Raw genomic sequence first — 12,309 nt, forward strand, 5'->3', positions numbered from 1 at the left:
TACACAGTCCTTGCACACAGACCCTCAACCTAAAACATTACATAATTATGCAATGTGTGTGTTTATGTGTATTTATATTTATACAAACATGCCACTTTAGACTACAAACACACATAGAGGCTAAAGGTAAGTGATAGTAAGGTCGGAGCGAACTGTAAACATGACAAGCAATGACGAGCTCCAAAAAGAACCTATCTACTATTACCAGAACCTTACCTATGGACAGCAAAGTAATGAAGAAAGGACAGACACAAGTACAGTAAAGCTGGGATCAGGTAGGGTCCTCTAACTGCTGCAACCTCAGCATGTTTCTTAGGCATAGTGCAGGGGAAGAGGTTTGATAGTCTCAGTAGGAGGTTTCCATAGGCTAGTAACCTCAGGCTATAACATTAGGGAGGGAGAGATGGAAACTTCAGTTGCTAGTCTTTTCACACATTGATCAGTCATAAACATTCATACTTCGACTTCCAATAAAAGCCTTTGCCATGTGCCTAAGACATATGATTTTTACCAATTGTCCCATGTATCTGAAGCCTTGGGCATCCTGGATCTGAGGCTGTGCCTATGTCAAAATTCACATTCACTCAGGGTTTCCTCTGTTCCCTACACCTACTTCTCCCTATTAGCTAAGAAAATGAGCATCTCAAAAGCACTATAGACCTCCAGGTGCTCAGTATATCTTACCAGGCCTCCTGTATACTAGTGACCTCTCCATTATTATGGGTGTTTGGGCTTTCTCATAATCAATCAAAGTCTCTTCTACAAATCTTATATCCCAGTGTGGTGGTTTGAATGAGAATACCCCACCACCACCATGGGCTCATATATCTCCATGCTTAATCCCTAGTCAGTGAAACTATGGAAAGAATTAGGGGGTGTAGCCTTGTTGGAGGAGGTATAGCATTGCTGGATGGGGTGTGCCACAGGGGTTGGGCTTCAAGGTTTTAAAATCCCATGGCAGGCTTAGTCTTTCTCTCTGCCTATTGCCTGCTGTACTGAGTGCTGGACACACAGCTGTGAGCAAGATGAAGCAAGCGTCAGCCTCTGCCCCAGCACTAGACCTGTCTGCTTCCTGCCATAATGATCATGATCTAGTTCTCTAAAACCATAATGAAGTCCTCAATTAAATGTTTTCTTTTATAAGAGTCTCCTTGGAACAGCCCACTTTGAGACCTATCCTAAAGGCAGGCACCAGTCCTTCCCCTATTAATGATGGTATGTTGTGCTCGCAGATAGCAGCCTAGCCTAGCAGCCCCCTGAGAGGCTCTAACAAGCAGCTGACTGAGACAGATGCAGATATCCACAAACAAACATTAGACTGAGGTTGGGGACCCCTGTGGAAGAGTTGGGGGAAGGAGTAAAGGCAACCCTACAGGTAGAGCCAAAGTGTCAACTCACCTGGACCCCTGGGAGCTCCCAGAGACTGAGCCACCAAAGAAGATATAGGGGCTGGTCCTAGGGGGAGGAGGGATAGGGAGCAACTCTGCAAGGTGCAACCAGGAAGGTGGGCAACATTTGGGATGTAAATTAATTAATTATTATTTTTTTAAAAAGTCACCTTGATTCACTGGGTCTCTCCACAGCAGTAGAACAGTAAGATAACAAGTGAGTAGAACAAAATCTCTCTATGTTGATGAAGGAAAACCTTGAAGTAGTAAAACTAATGATATAAAAGCCTTACTAATAAGCTTGCTTAAGGAATATTAAGCTATACAGAGTAGAATTTAGCTAAAGGAACACTGCCTCCAATATGGCTGAGAGATTACTTATAGACCAACTAGTTTTCCTAGAAACTGTGAGAATGAAAACTCTGTACCGTAACTGAAAGTTAGGGATGCAGGGACAGTTTTTGCTCATATTTATTTACCAAGCTTGACCTCCAATGAGGCACTATTCTCATAACAAAAGGCTACAAGTCTGAGTTCCAACCAGCTATTAAGCTCCTTCTCCATTAAAGAACATGTCTCTAAGAAGCAGCTCAAAGTGCACAGTTCAGAATCACAGCCATTAAACTGTGGTCTGCAGATGAGGTCCCTGAGCTCTTATCAGGAGGAGCATAATTCTGCCAGGTGGGCAAAATGAACCTGGGTAACATCTATACAAGAACAACACTGATACATCATGAAATAATTCTGTCGGTGTTATGCTGTGTAAATCTCCCATCTCCATAAGTGGCCAGTCTTGCAGTCTCCTGTCTCTGTTTAAATTGTTCAAAATGTAACCTGGGAAGAGACCCAAAGAGACTAAAGAATGCCATAATACACGGAATGCATAAGTCTTCGGTGTATATAAGTTAGTGAAATCTTCTATTCAAGGGCAGCTCCTCTTTGAGCATTAGCCAGAAGCAGAAGTTCCCTATATTAGAGAACCTTTTCTTTGTTAACCCCTAAGTGTATGGAGTGATTTCCTACTGGAAAAGTATATTATTTCTACAACAATGTCATGGCTTTGTAGCACCCAACAAGGGTCCTGACTTGGACAGAGAACAGCAGGGCTCCAGGAAGGAGCACAAATTCAGTATACCACATCAGCATACAGTCATGATAAGCTAAACAATGCTTCTCTCAGATGGACAATTTCTGCCTTTAAGAAATGGAATCAGGAGAGTGGATCTGGGGGAGAGTCGGGTAGAAGGGGAGCTGGAAGGATGGGGGAGGGAAACTATGGGTTCTGATTTATTGTATGAAAGAAGAATCTATTGTCAATTAATAAAGAAAGAGAGGTGGAGGGACCGAGGGAGGGAGGAAGGAAGGAAAAAAGGGAGGATGGAGGGAGGGAGGGATGGAAAGAAGGAAGTAAGAAAGCAGGGATGAAGAAAGGAAGGCAGGCAGGCGAGTGGAGTCCTCAGTGCCACTGAAGGTCAGAGAGATAAATGCCTTATGTCACTGCCATTATCTTTGCCTGTTCCCTGCTGTGTCTTTTGTCTCATGAATATCCCTCATAACTACCATTTGTTTATTATGTTTTCTACTCTGAAGCAGAGTGCAAGCCCCGTGAGAATGATGCTTCATCTTGCTCACAGCTGTGTGTCCAGAACTCAGAACAGCACATGGTGATCAACAGAAATTTAAAGCAGATTTATTGCGTGAAAGAAGAAAGGGCATTATAATCAGAGAAAATGTCAGGAGAGAAAAACCCTAGACTCTAGGGGACTATATTTCTTATTTCTGTCCCACCCTAAGCACCAGCTGTGGATACTCTTAGACCCAGGCAACCTGGGGATTTACTGAGAGCTAAGGTGATACCACAAACCCTTGGACACTTCAGGCTACTTAAGTCTTCTGGAATCAGAACAGTCCAAGCATTTGGAAGAAGACTACAAGATATCATTTGGAATATTTGTAAAAAATAAACGCAAAGAACTGGTTAGATTTTCTCCTTTGAAGGGGCTTGGTCTGTCTGATTTTTTTTCTTTAAATATCTGTTGACAGGATAGCTGCATTCATTATTCTGTTGAAATGCCTCAAAGTCAGCCACCTACATGGCACATCCTCACTTTAGAATTAAGACCATGAGTGTACAGAGCATACATTCTGAGCCTGTGTGTTCAGCCTAGGAAGTATGATGGAGTGGACAGCCTCCTGCTCCCCCAAACATACCTAGACTAGGGAGGGACACCTCTCCAGTGTTAAAGCACTGCTAATAAATAGTAAAATAATTTTAGTGTTTATGCAACAATTTCAAAGTTTTATTTGTATGCACACAAAGCATTCTTTATACTTATTTTCTAGTAATTAAGCAAAGGTTGGAGGGTAGGGCACTTTGACCCTGTCAGCTATTTGACTGTCCCTTGCTACACTGGCTGCTTTGAGGAAAGGGATGGAATTCAGTCAGTCAGCCAACCACACCACCCTGTCTTAAATATTCCATGCCTAGCTTGAAAAAAATCACACAATGATTCACAGCCAATCAGTCATTCTGATTCCTAAGGGCACGGCCTTACTCAGGGCTATTTCAAAGTAGACTTTCTGCTATCATGAGTCTTCATGAACTCTATGAACCTGCAACGATTTCCAGCCAAGCCTGTGAAGAAGTCCTTCCTCTGCTGGACTTGCTGTGGGGAATTGCTGCAACTGGGCACAGGAGATAAAGCTGTGATTGGTGCAGACACAAACCTTCATTGACATACAAGATATGCTGTGATTACTCAGAACATACATTCCCAGACTTGTGGCAAGCTAAGAGATGCTCCTCACTCACAATCTTAGGGTTCCAGAGGCCTGAGGCAGTTCCACTTTTCTGGTTCTGCCATCCACGGTACATTTAGCTTGGCTTGCAGGATTAGGCCCAGATCTGTTTCTGTCCTTGGCAGTCATCCCATGGTACTGGCATCTCCCAAATTTGGGGGCTGCTACTGCCCCTGAACTGAACCATCTCCAATAGCCTCTATTAAGTTCTCCTTGGGGACTCAGATCTGCCACACTATACTAAACCTCAACTTCTCTCCAGGACCCCCTCAATCCTGCACTTCTACTACAACTGAGGCTTCACCTTCACCAATCACCATCACCCAGCTTCTCTTGGGAGACCCCAGGATCCCAAATTTCCAAGACTCACCTGCTCTCTATGACCCCTTCATGTCTTCAAAACCAGAAACACCTGGGTGATTCTCATCCTACCAAGTTCAGCTACCAGCATGAGGTGTAGTCTCAGGTCCCTCTGGACCACACCATCTGTGAGCTGACCCTGAGGAAATATTCCCAAATTGGTGATCCTCAATGATGCTGATCTCTTCTTAATCACAGCTGACTCCAGCTCAAGCTAACTACTATCAATTGTCCTAGTAAAACAAAGGTTACACTTTACTGATTCTCATCCCATGTTAATCACAACTGATTCTTCAGCCCTAGCTGATCAGAACTACAGATTCACAATTCAAAATATCTGACAGCCTTGATGGAGTCTTTAGGAGACTTTCAAACTTCCCAGTGGAACTTCACAGGTCAGGCCTCCACCACCTACACAGCTCTCAGAATTCATCTTCTAAATTCACACAGAACAGTCCAGTGAGCTTTGGGCTTTAAATTGCTTTTCCAGATCAAAGTTCCAAAAATCTTTCTGCAGTCCTCCAAAATTCACCAGGGCTGTGGCCAGGTCTGTCACAGGAGTATCTGAAAGACTGGTACAAATTTTTGTCTTACTTACTTACACCAAAACCAAAAGCAGGTAGTGAAGAAAGAGTTATTTCTTCTTACAACTCTCAGTTCAGAGTCCATAACTAGAGAAAAGTCAGCGTAGGAAATCAAGGCAGAAACTTGAGTCACAGAGGTCATGGAAGAGTGTTATTTACTGGCTTGTTAACCTGACTTTTAAACCACACAGGAGCACTTACTCAGAGGTGGTGCCATCTCAGTAATCTGGATCTACCCACATCAATCATTAATTAAAATTGTCAACAGGCAAATCGTATGGAGGCACTGACTCAGTTGAGAATCTCTTTTCCCAACTGACTCCAACTTGTGTCAAGTTGGCATAAACCCAATCAGCACACTCTCTGCCATTTCTATCATTGTATAGCAAAAGGACCCCAACCAGCTGGTGAGGATACTGCACCATGCTCTTGGCCCAACAGTATTTGATAGAGAGTTTACAATGTAGGTTTTCTTTGCAAGGACAAGCACCTCAGTCACACTGGGTTGTGGCCAAGGCATGTTTGTGTGCATCCCCTCTTCAGGGCATGGAACAGTGAAGCAGGAAGAGGGGGTGTGTTGTGGATAGCCCTGGGGCTAATTATATTTTATGTTAATTCTGTTCTCCTGTGTGGGGTTGTGAACAAGGAATGAGTCAGCACTCCAGTGATTTCCTGTAAACCACCTTAATTTGTAAAATAAAGGAAAGCTGATGATTGGGCAGATAAAAGGGAAGGTGGAGTGGAAAGTTGGGAGAGAGAAGAATGGGGAAAATGGAAGAGGGAGAGGATGCAGAGGAGGAGGAAGAAGAAAAGTGGAGCAGAAGCATATGGCCCAGAGAAACCTCAAGTTCTAATGGGTCTCATAGATGTGGAAGATGGTAGTGTAGTGATAGATCTGCCCAATCTAGGTGCACAGCACGTATTCATATTAATTGTGTTGTGTTTTCATTGCCAGGGCATATTTGCATTGGAGATATACTGCAACAGGGGAGAGGCCCTCGAAGACCCACCATCACCTGCTCTATTACCTCTCTCACCCAAGCTGTTTAACAAAGCCTTCTTCAGAATCCTTATTCTCCATTCTGTAAAAATGGGTCAGCCAGTCTGGGTGTCCATACACATACCAAAAGGGCACAGTCCAGGCAACAGCTTGGATCATTGCCCCAAATTGCAGCACCAGAATTGCTTTCCTTGGAAAGAGGGAAGGACCCTACTCAACCTTCTGTTGAGCACAACTGTGAGCTGGGACTTGAGAGAGGAGGAGGACTTCACCCTCTGCAGACAAGGAGAAGGCTGCTTAATTCAAGAGATGTTTCTAGCAAGGTGAGGGCTATGAACAGAGAAAGTGCAGCCAATGCAGGTCCTGAACTGCTTTTGTTTTAGCTTTTTATTGATTTATTGTGAATTTCACATCATGTACCCAAATTCCATTCATTTCCCTGTCCCTTCATGTCTGCCTCCACCCTTGTAAACCCCCCCAACAGAAAAAAACAAAAACAAAAACAAAAACAAAAACAAAAAAAAAAACCTCATTGTGGAAACTGTAATGTGTCATGGTATATGACACAGTGTCTTAGTTAAGGTTTTATTGCTATGAAGAGACAACATGACCAAGACAACTCTTACAAAGGAAAACATTTAATTGGGGTTGGCTTACAGTTTAAAAGGTTCAGTCCATTATCTTGATGGCAGGAAGCATGGCAGCATACTGGCAGACATGGTGCTAGAAGAATCAAGAGTTCTACATCTTGATTCTCAGACAGCCAGGAAGAGACTGGATTACATACTGGGCAGAGCTTGAGTATAAGAGACGTCAAAAGCTCATGCCCACAGTAACACACTTCCTCCAACATGGCCACACCTACTCCAACAAGGCCACACCTACTCCAATATGGCCATATCTCCAAATAGTGCCACTCCCTATGGGCTGAGCATTCAAACACATGAATCAATGGTGGGCATACCTATTCAAACTACCACACAAAGTATATCTTTTTGTCCACACATCTTTACTTGCAAATGTTCATTTCAATGAGTCATTGGTCTGGTTTGAGGCCTCTCACTTCTGCTACATTATCAATACTGGATCCTTACCTGCATGACTCTCAAATATCCTGCCATAGCTGTGTCATGGAGCTTTAGCTTTGAATCTATAGGAAGAGCCCTTTCACATGTGCCAACAGTGCATAGATGGGATAGATGTTGGAGTGGGCCAACTCAAAGCCCTAGATATGGGCCTGGGTGATAGCTTAGTTGGTCAGCTTACCAGCTCTCCTGCACCCATGCCACCAGGGCCAGCTCTCTAGCATTGCCCAGGTTAACGTATACAAATGCCACAGTCAACAAGGGGGAGGAGAAGGAGGAGAAGGAGGAGGAGGAGGAGGAGGTAAAAAACAAGCCAGATGGGAGAAAACAAATGGAACAAAGAGCCAAAGAATAGGTAGAAGAAACACACACATGATAAAACATGCATTCACACACACATACTCACACAGAAAACCCACTAAAACAAAATAAGAAATCACAATATATGAGCAAAAGATCTGTAAGTTTTAGCAAAAATGCCCAGACAAAGCAAAACACCTCAAAAAAGAGCACTGTGTTCATTTTATGTTCACCATCTACTGCTAGGATGGAGCCTGTCTGTGATGTGCTTCATATACCCTGTAGACTCCATTGGAGAGAACTAATGTTTCCTTTGGGACAAGTTAGCAATTGGAGATAGCTTCTGGGTTAGGGATGTAGGCTGTGTCTACTTCCCCTCACAGTAGAGTTAGACATGTGCAGCTGCTGTGCATGCTGCCACTGTCTGTGTGAGTTCACATGTGTGTCAGTCTTGTCATGTCTAGAAGGCCTCACTTCCTCAGTACATCAAAATGAAAGTTAGTGAACAGCACCACACTGCTGTAGATCTTATACCCACTCGTTACTTGTTCTTTACTCTCTGCCTTGATCTTGAAATGAAACCATCAGACAACTTTTTCCCATTTGAATTGTGCCTTTCTTAACGTTGACAGTGCTCCCAAACTATCCCTGAAAGGTAAACATTTTCTGTCCTTTTCATTGTCTTCATTTCCTTCTGCTTCTTCCTCTTTGCCTTTTCTTTCATGTTCCCCTCACTCCTGTTATTACAGCACATGGCATTCAAGAGAAACACCAATGATACTGGCATTTATTTATTTATTTATTTATTTATTTATTTATTTATGTCTTATTTATTATTATAAAATTATTTATTACCATTCATAGTAATATTTATTACCATAGTAATGAATGGTAATAAATAATTTGTATAATAATAAGCATAGCCTCAAGACTATGTTTGCTTACAACACAGAAGCTCTAAAATTTAGAGTGAATCTGTAGGTTTTTACTAATTATTATGTATTCGTATTTCTACACTTTCAATTTTTGATCTCTTGAGAACATGTTGTCCCCCACTCTGCTGAGGACAAAGTATGGACCTCTAAGGGACTCTGGAAAGAAGGCAAAGATTTGTGCCTTCCCCTTTGGCTGTTGGGGTACTTAAACAATTTAAGTGATGAGCTTCAATTAATTGGCACTTCTCCAGGAACCTTCCAAGAGGAGAACTAGGCTGAACCTGGTGCCAGCCAGAGAACTTACCTCAGATTTCACACAGTTCTGATAACTTGCCAGACCATCTTTCAGGAAAAATTAGGACCAATACAATGATGGATCAGTGACAAGCATTACTACTCACTGACCAGGATGCTTAGCTATGCACATCTCTTGCCCTCTATTTAATCCTAAATTTCATCCCAGGACCCTGAAGATGGAGTTAGGAGTCACTTTTTACTTATTCCTCTTCCAGACATAGGCACAGTGAATAATTTGCCCTTCTTTGCCTTTCTGGATTTATTTGTCTCTTTAATTCGCCTATTGGACATAGATGGAAGTTCCTTGCCTGTAAAGGTTGCCAGGGTCCAAGCTCTGACTTTAACAGTTGTAACATTTCTGCTCGTTCTATCCATGCTGATGAAACCCATTAAGGACTGGGAGTGAAGAATAAACCTGAGATCTTTTGTCTTATGGGTCTCTGTCTTGCCTTAGAAGCAAGATTTTGCTCCATCTAAGCCTTGAAGCACAAAACACTTCTCTGTAAGACCACAGATGTAAGTATGCAGAGTGGACCAAAGAGGATTTGGAAACAGAAGGTGAAGGGTTGGCCTCCCCAGCCCACAGAAGTGTCTCATAGAGAGAATCATGTGTGATAAGGGGAGATAGCATAGTGAGATAGAGCTGCTTTGGACAATTTCAGAGCCAAGGTACAGGGAAGGAAGGCATAGAGCACTAAGCTTAACAAGAAGCAAGTGGGGGAAAGGGATGTTTTGTTTTACCAGACCCTGAGGCCAGAAAGCAGAAGTGGGGGGTCATTGCCAATCAAGCAAGAGCCTAGGGCTCTGCTTTGATGTTTCCTGAGCCTTAGTTTCTTTTTTTTTTTTTCTTAGCAGAGCTTAGCCACAGTGCCCATCTCAATGTGCGAGATAATCACCAAGAATAGAGGCAGGTGGAGTCTGCAGGTGCAGAGAGGAGGATTTTTGTAACAGATTAACCAACCACATGGAATTATAATATCTCAAAATTAGGCTTCTGGCAGATGCTTTCAGAATTAGGTGCCCCACCTTTAGAAGCTGCAGAAGATTGGAGGCATCTCTGTGTCTAAATCACCCTTTGCCCCTTGCAGGACTGGCCTGAATGTGGACAGACCTCTGAAGAGCTAAGCTAAGCAGCCTTCAAAGCAGACAAAGGAAACTATGACGGCACCCTCCAGCATCCCACAAGCTGGCCATTCCCAATGCTTAGATAGCAATCTTCCATGAATGTGTCTCATTTTCATCCCACCTGGCATAAAATCCACATATCCCGTAGGGTTGTCAAAACAACAGATAGACAAATCTAAGGTCTGTCCATTACGGTTTTTTTTTTCCGTACCAAATGTTCTGTAAAATACTGGGTTTCATGCAGCTCAGGGATGAAAAGCTATCTATGCCAGCAGCAAAGAAAGGTACTTTCTCCTTTATTAAGCAGGCACAGGGAGGGGCTCCATGGAGGAGCAGGTGGCCACGGATGCTGCCTCCATGGCAACCCAGTGTGCAGTCACCTTCAGGGTTAGTTCTTTCACTTCATAGGAGAATTGAGGAACGTGTCAGTACTTCTGAAAGGGCAGGCTCAGCTTAATTGCTGCTCATCTGTGACGGTGGCCCACCCACTGAACATGGCCCTGGCCACCTGAGGAAGTGCATGAGTTAGTGGAGATGATTTGCATGGTGTCAACTGAGCATAAAATCAACTTGGTGGAGAACAGGAGAAAATTACATTTATTTGGTGCTAATTAGGGTTGCAATCTGGGAAATCACAGATTCAAGCCATTTGAAAATGTACTCTAAGGTCTTAAAAACAGCAAGGATATTTGTAGCTTGAAAATTCAAAAGGGCAGACATCACATCACTCCTTAGCAACTATGACTGGTTGGGGCAAAGGTCAAACAACACTCTCAGGAAGGCACTGGGTGTTGGTTCCAACCTCAGTATTTGAGAGGAAGGAGCCAATGGGCAGGCTGTCGGCAGAGATTAGCAAACAGTGTTTTAGGGAACTGAATATGAACCCAGTACCAAGGCCAGCACATGATGAGAATGTCTTCAGGCCAGTTTAGCAGCAGACATGTCCACCTTGTGACCTGATTTTACCATACCTGTCCCCAAACAATGCTACTCAACATTATTCAATTTTGGCTTTCCTCCTTGGTGGTAGCCATTGTCTTCTGAAAGTTTCTCTATCGCTTCTCGGCCTTTTGGCTAAGATCAAGTGTAGTATCTGAAAGTTTCTCTATTTTTTTCCGTTTTTTAGATTTTATCTATCTTTTGTTTGGTTGCTTTTCAATTTTATTTCAATGAATATTTAAATTTGTTAGAATCATGCTTTTCATGCGCTCTGTATTCCTTTGGCATAAATATTATACAACTATGCAGTATATGGAATTTTTAAGAAAAAATTCATAAGTTGATTTTGCTTTTCTTAAATAGTAAAGTATAAGTAAAAATGTCATGTTTCGCTTTTTAAAGGCATTTTTATTTTTAAATATGTGCTGTTATATCTAATGAAAATATCAATTTTTATTTAAATATATTTTTCATTTCTTGATCTATTAAATCTTAGAAAAACATTTAAAAAAAAAACTACCATCCTTTGATAGCTCAGTTGGTAGAACAGAGGGCTATAGAAATAAACCTATCATTCTAACATACAATATCTGTTTTCTATATGAGGTATGAATGCCATACTTTTTAAATAAAAAGATAAGCAATAATTCATTGTATAAAGAGAATCCCTCATCCAAAATATAGACAGCTACACAATTTTACCACAGTCAAGATGTATGAACTGTATAAATTTAAACCTGTTTTTAACTCAACTAAATTCAAGATTACTAGCAAAGTAAATGAAATAGATGATAGTTTTGGGAAAGTCTCTCTCCAGTCAACTACAGGAAAAGTTATAAACCAGATCTCTGAATCTTAAAACTAAGGAGCTATTTATAGGTAACTGCAAGCTAGCAAATGTACAGAGCATTGGTGTTGCTAATAACCAGAAGAGACATTTTTTGAAGGCCATCTGAAAAGGCCTGTTGCTGTAGCAGACACTTTGGTCACTTGCTACTTTCTAATCAAAGACCCAATATCTTACTTACCATTTTCCCAAATACAATGGACAACTTGGTCATTATGTACAGTAATACACTTCAGAGCTAAGTAAAAGTCTTGTCTAAAATTCCCAGAATTATTTCATTTAAAATGTTGAGCTTTCCCATGGAGCTATCAGAAACTCGCTGCTGACAACCCTCAGATAGAACTGTGAAAATTTCCCTGCAGAGGTTCAAGAGAGGGGATCTTTGATATACATGTTTTCTTAAACCTCTGTCTTATCACTGTCTGTCCAGAGATGATTGCTGTGAAAATTTAGATATAACACTTTGGAGAAAGTGAAACTATTACAGGACTTCACCCCCTAGAAAATAAAGGCTGGACCCTGGGGCTGTGAAATCATCGAAGAGTACCGTCCAACCTCTGGTGCTGTAACTTAAAAAGAAAAGAAAGTTATGGTTCAATGTGTGTCAGGTGGTCACAGCTGTGGAACAGCTTGGATTCCACCATCTGTCC

The 12,309-nt window shown here is 42.0% G+C and overlaps 1 pseudogene; it reads left to right on the forward strand.

Annotated features, from left to right (window-relative positions):
- Window positions 1-10,927: 10,927 nt before the first annotated feature.
- On the forward strand, window positions 10,928-11,011 carry LOC115031680 (U2 spliceosomal RNA; annotated as a pseudogene).
- Window positions 11,012-12,309: the final 1,298 nt, after the last annotated feature.

This window comes from Mus caroli, unplaced genomic scaffold, assembly GCF_978045245.1.
Source record: "Mus caroli unplaced genomic scaffold, Mus_caroli_1 scaffold_8, whole genome shotgun sequence".
Taxonomy (NCBI): Eukaryota; Metazoa; Chordata; class Mammalia; order Rodentia; family Muridae; genus Mus; species Mus caroli.